The sequence below is a fragment of the Enhydra lutris genome, unplaced genomic scaffold (assembly GCF_002288905.1).
Source record: "Enhydra lutris kenyoni isolate GAN:26980312 unplaced genomic scaffold, ASM228890v2 scaffoldscaffold41, whole genome shotgun sequence".
NCBI classification, from domain to species: Eukaryota; Metazoa; Chordata; class Mammalia; order Carnivora; family Mustelidae; genus Enhydra; species Enhydra lutris.
In genome coordinates, this window is record NW_019154125.1 from 2,284,562 (window position 1) to 2,291,347 (window position 6,786).

Genomic DNA, 6,786 nt, shown 5'->3' on the forward strand with positions numbered 1-6,786 from the left:
CTTTCTTTCTTTCTTTCTTTCTTTCTTTCTTTCTTTCTTTCTTTCTTTCTTTCTTTCTTTTTGTAAGACTTTATTTATTTATTTTTCAGAGAGAGAGAGAGAGAGCACAAGCAAGGGGAATGGCAGGCAGAGGGAGAATTATGCTCCCAACTGAGCAAAGAGCCAGACGTGGGACTCGATCCTAGGACCCTAAGATCACAACCAAACCGAAGGCAGACGCCTACCCGACTTTGCCACCCAGGCATCCCTAGACTGCTTTTTTCTACCTGGCATGCATCATCCATATTCAATCGTAAATGTTTATTTGTATAATTCTTAATATAAGATCTTGAAGCAAAAGCAGAAATAATAATGATAGTTCATATCTATAGAATGCCTTATATATAGTATACAAGGCACTTTATATAATAGAAGCTTTCTTAAACCACTGTCATGTATACAATGTACTAGACGAAGAAAACTTTTCATTTATTTCTGGGCACACTGAGGACCAGGGATTTGTCAGCCCCTTTTCAACAACCTGGTCACCTTTGTGTCCCACAGTGAAGCAATTTTTACCAAGTTCTGTTTGTCCTCAAAACTGTTTAAGTGAGGAGAACTTGTTACTGTAATTGTGTGTATATTAGTATATCAACCAGTGACATAAGAGTGCAAAATAGAGAATTGTATCTATAACAGCTAAATCAATACTTCAGAAGGACCAAAAAAGACAAATCACATCAAAAATCAATTTGAAATTGGTTGAGGGACAGACATCATAAAAAAAATTGAGAGACAAATTTGGAAGAATTCTTTTTTTTTTTTTTTAAGATTTTATTTATTTGACACAGAGAGAGAGAGAGATCACAAGTAGGCAGAGAGGCAGGCAGAGAGAGAGAGAGAGGAAGGGAAGCAGGCTCCGTGTTGAGCAGAGAGCCTGACATGGGGCTCAATCCAAGGACCCTGGGATCATGACCTGAGGTGAAGGCAGAGGCTTTAACCCACTGAGCCACCCAGGCGCCCCAGAAGAATTCTAAACAGGTTGCTTTCCAAATGCTCTAAAGTATTACTTTAACTTTAAAGATACACAGTAGAGGGGTGCCTAGGTGTCTCAGTTTGCTGAGCATCTAACTCTTGATTTTGACTCAGGTCATGATCTTGGGGTTGTGGGATCAGGCTCCCTGTGTTGGGCTCTGCTCTGCTTGGGCTTCTCTCTGTCCCTCTCCCTCTCTGCTACCCCTCCTCCTGCTCATGTGCTCTCTCTCTTTCTCTCTCTCAAATAAATAAATAAATCTTAAAAAAATATAAAGACACACACTAGAAATAGTAGACAAGACACTTTATGAAGGACTGAGGAAGGAAAGAAAACGTCAATCACACAGCCATGTTGTGGTTGGCAGAATAGTGCCCCCATCCCCAACCTCAAAGATATCCCATCCCAATCCTCAGACCCTGTGGTATGTTATGGCTGAAGGGGCCTTACAGATGTGATTAAATTAAAGATCTTGAGATAGAGATATTATCCTGGTTTATCCGGTTGGATCCAATATAATCCCAAGTGAAAGAAAGATAGTAGAGTCACAGTGAGAGGAGGAGATGTAATGAGAGAAACAGAGGCTGGAGAGGTGATTGCTGGCCTTGAAGATGGGAGGAAACCATGAGCCAAGGAATGCTGGGGAAGTCTAGAAGCTAGAGAAGGCCAGGAACAGATTCTTCCCTGGAGCCTCCATGGGAGGCTGCTATGAAGCTCTGCAGCCCTACAGACCCCTTTATCCCAGTGAGATCCATTTTGGATTCTGACCTCCAGAATTATAGGATAATAATTTTGTATCATTTTAAGCCAATGTGCATTCACTTTTTTTTTTTTTTGGAATTTGTTTATCTACATATGGAGAATAAGAATACATTCATGCTTAAAATTAAAATAAAATTATTGTGATTATTATGGTATGTATGTATCATTTTTTAAAACCAATTTCCAATTTATCTAACTTTTAATTAATTGACCAGCCACAGGCTCCAATATTTTTGAAAGAGAGGACCATTATTCTATGTAGACTCTCCTTTTATCTACAGGAGATTTGTGAAGTCCATGTCCCAATTATATTCAAAGTTCTTGTTTTGTCTCTGTCTCTGGCTTTATGATTGAGGTGGAGAAAGTCAATTCATTTCCTTCTTATTTTCATTTATGAAAACTGGGGGCTTGGACTTTTACACTCTAACAGTGTATGATTTAAAAATTTTCATCAAATAATCTCACTTATCTTCTCTCACCTGTTTAATTTGTAGCTGAAACCCTTGGGTTTATCTGTGCTTTAGCTCTGATTTAACTTGAAATTAAAGTCCGTGTGCTTCACAGCTGCTGGCTGTCCTTAACCAGGGACTGACGATTGAAATGTTTGAAGAACACTGGAGTCAAGAGACCAGGATTTCAGATCTGATTGACACTAACTAGCTGGGTGTCCTTTGACAAATCTTTTAATCTCTCTGGGCCTTAGTTTTCTCATTTATAAATTATGAAGTTGGAGTCAATAATTTTTAAGGTCCTTTTTAGCTTTACAATTCTATGACTCCATAATTTTAATTCCAGGAAAATTCAGCTCTAAGGAATGCTGAATTTCTCTTCAAGGTAGGAAGAAAGATATTGCGGGTTAGAGGATATTCATGCATGTTTCTGTATATTCATTCCTATGAATATCTTTTCCAAGAAGTTGAAAACATCTACGTAAGTCCTATAGTACACCTAATTTCTCCCCTTATCATACAAACCTTAACCTACACTTAAACACAAATGCTTTTTGTTGGGATGACCTTGTCTCAGCCATGGATCTAGCCCATTTTGCAAGACATAGCCATTTGCAACTCTGTTATGGACATTGACCTAAGTACTAGAAAAGCTCCAGCATTTCACACAGGAGGAATCAGATTTGAAGACTGATCAATTATAATATCAGCTCATAAGTGCTATAACGGGGTAGAACAAAATGCAGAATATGGGTCAGGGAAGGAGTGGTTCACCTCACCTTGTCTGTAGTCATGACAAAGGCTTTTGAAACTTTTTGTGCAAAGGCTATTAGATCCATGAGATGCATCCTGAACCTTCTAAAAAGCAAGTTTTGGGGTACGGGTGTTATTTCAGGCACAGAAAATGCCCTGTTCCAAATGCAGGGGCATGAAAGGCATGGCATATTTGAAGCCAGGTGAAATTTTCATCATGTTTAAATATAGACCAAGTGTGATGAAGGACAGGGCAAGTTCATGGAAGATAAGACAGAAAAAGTGCAAGCCATTTACACTAACCTAGAGGCAACAAGGAATCATAAGTGTCTTCATGGTGAAATGACATGATCAGATGTTATTTTTAAAGGGTTAATTCCAGCATGTATTGGGAATGTGTAGAATGAATGTGGAAGGTTTTGTAGAAGGAAAGGAGAGAGGAAGCTTCAACAGCTCGTGAGCGCTGAACTAGAGCAATGGTATCCAGCAGCCATTTCAGAAAAAGAATCCATTGGCTTTTACAAATGGGTATTCTCTCCCAAAGCACTGCCCTCCTCCCCAGCAGGGGCTTGCAAGTCACAGACCACTTCTTGGTTTCTTCTCCAGAGTGTTCATGGAGGATATTTTATAATTCAGAGCTCTTGACCATCAACACAACACAAAAATGTCATATTTGAAAAACACATGTAAACAGAATTTACAAGGATCAATGGATTATAAAGTGGTTTCTTATCCCCTCTCAAGGCTATGAATACATTGTGAAATCTAGGGCAGTTAAATACTGTATTTAAATTCGGATGTGATATTTACATATGTTACTTATTCTTTTTATAAAGATCTGCCCTAGTGAAATTTAATCAGCCTTTGCAAGTTTATATACTGTGTCTGTTGGAAGAATAGTTTAAATTAAGTTGTTTTAACCTGACTAAATTATCCAACCAACCTTACCAGCAGAAGAATGTATTAGAACCAGGTTTTACTACAAGTGACAGAAAATTCAAGTAACAATGTCTAAAAAAGACAGAATTTTGTCTCATGGATAAATAAATATGATATGTAGCACAGAGCTGGGAGTATCAGAAACTGAGTTTCTTTCTATCTTATTGCTCTGCCATCCTTAGTCCATGATGTCCACTACATGATTCAATATGGCTTCCAGAGCTCCAAGCATCATTTTTCCCTTTGCCAGTAAGAAAGAGGAAAGAATGTAGACAGTTGTACCTATTTAAGGACTTCTCAGATTTCATGCATGATACTCCTGCTTATATACAATCAGGCAGAATATATTTACATGGCAGCAAGTTAGCTGAAAAATATAATCATTATTCCAGATAACATTATTTTGACTAATAACTGGAGAATGCATAACTAAGGAAAATGAGCCTATAACTAAGGAAGACGAGTCTATAAATAAGGATGAAGTACATATTTGTGTTAAATTCAACTTGCATTGCAAATAATCTGCTCATCCTTACCCCAGAAGAAATATGTAAAAACCAAAATTGTATAATGTGAAAGGGAAGTTAGGAGAAAGAAAAATCTCATTGACATCAGCGTTCACATTCTGTAAGTAATGTCTATTTATTGAAGGTGTATATGGGCTAGAAGTTAGTGGTTTATAGGTGGAAGAGACATAATTCTTGCCCTTGTAGAGCACACAAACATATTATATCAAATTTCGGTCCCAGAATGACAACACGGTAACCCCTCCCATTATGAAGAAATGTTGGAGCCTCTAGTTAATAGGAGAACAGTAACATTTCTGTATGGTTCATACCAAGCCATGTCCTCAAGAAAAGAAGACAAACCTTTGAGGAAACTATAGAAAAGCCAAGCCTGGAAGCTAAAACCTGAAAACAGGACTGATACTAATACAGGGCCATGCCTTCTAGGAAACCTAAATAAAAGTAGGTTGGTCATGAATGATGAGGGTTCAACGCTAGATACATAAGGAAGTTACTCAAGGAGCTGAAGGGGAGCCTGCTATTATTTTTTTGAAAAAGAGAAGAGAGGAGGATTAAATAAGAAATGCAGAAATACATCTTGTTTCCTGTATTCCTGAAGAGTCCTGTATAATTGGGCTCTATTTTAATAACCTAAGAGGTTATTTGTTGTCAAGAATCTCCTAGTAAATATTATAGCGTATTGCTATGAGAGCGAAAGCTCCCCAGCCATATCGGCCTTCATTTAAAAACAAAATTAATTTGACTTTCCCATTCATGATTAAATTTACTGAAAGGGAGACCTTCCCATTTTGCAACGTAAGGGGGGAGTCAATTTTTTTTTTCACAAAGTCAGATTTACATCATCAGTGAAGAAGAAAGGAGATACAATCACTGATGCTCCTACTCATTTGGCAGTTCTAGCCATTTTTTTTTTTTTTGTAGTGAGGTTATTTTTTCTTCCCTCTAGATCAGATTAATCTGTTTTACAAACTTTTATTCACTCTCACCTTCCCCCCTTCACTCCTCCCTTCGCCAATGTCCCTTTACCTGTGGCATTTTACACTGGAGGAGAGCTGCTAATGGTTGACAACAAAAGGACTGCTAATCGCACCAATTAAGAGGTGTGAATGTCACCCGTTACCTACCAGCTTTGTTACTGAATATGCTAATTACTAATTGTACAGGTGCAGACTTTTAAGTTTACAAGGTTAACACTGATGCACAGCTTTGTTTTGGCTGTTTGTTTAAATATTGAAAAATCATGGGTAAAGGGCCGGTCTATGTTGAAGAATGAACAGATGTCATTGCTGTACTTTCTCAGACAGAAAATCTTTAGACTGACTTAAAGCAATAAAAGTGACCTTCCTAAGAACTGATTCTCTGTGGTCAATCTATCAAAGAGCAGGTGTTTTTGGTTCCCTTGCTCTCATGGAAGAGCAGGGAACTTGCCTTCAAGCCGCAGGACCATGGAACTCTACTGGGAGGTCAGTTGAAAACATTGTACTGGAAACATGTAGAGTTCATTAAGAGGAAATCCTGTACAAGGGCTTTTGGTAAGCCCAAAGTTGCTATATATGAATCTTTCTGAAAGCTTTACTCATTCATTGAGTCAGTGTTATAGATATGTCTTACAGACTTCTTCTTTAAAAGAAGTTTTAACTAATAAAACACCTGGATGAAGAAATCTGTTTCAGAATCACATACCATCAATTTGATAGGAACCAAGAGATCATCCTGACTAGCCTCTAATTAAGGAAAATAACAGAAATTCAATTTATGGGGAGGACAACTGAGGTCTAAATGTTACATGACTGCCTAGGTCCATTAAATCAAGACTAACTTCAGTTTGCAAAGTGAGATAGATTTTTGGGAAGAGCTAACCTTCAATTGTTCTCTAGCAGAATGAGTAATTCCTGAGGAGCTGGTAATTTTTAGCTTGTCCTCAAGCCTACTGAAATATCTTTGCTCTTTCCATGCATCTGTAAGAGCAACTGTTGTTTTCAGTCATTCAACGGGAAAGTGTGCGGTAAGGGCCTCTTCTATTTTTGTGGTAGACTCCACAACAAATAAAGAACGTCTCTCTGGCTCCTTGGAACCCAAACTGCAAGGTTTTGAGAACTGCTGTGCAATGGCAAAACTAGTTGCCTGATTTGGGACGAGTGCCCAGACCACATTTAAGGGAGTTGACCCAGGTCCTGGGTAACCAATGATCCCTTTGCTCTTGGTCATGATGTGCCTCTCTAGTTAACTACCTTACCGCGTGGGGTAAAGTAGATGTAAGAGTAGCAGAATGCCTAGGATATGGGCTGCCCTTCTCTGTGAACACAAGGGATAAATCTAACCTTTTATCCACGATTCAACAAGC

The 6,786-nt window shown here is 38.3% G+C and overlaps 1 pseudogene; it reads right to left on the minus strand.

The window, feature by feature from the left end:
* The window catches only part of LOC111155385, a 6,913-nt pseudogene extending 3,842 nt beyond the window's left edge, over positions 1-3,071 (minus strand).
* Positions 3,072-6,786: the final 3,715 nt, after the last annotated feature.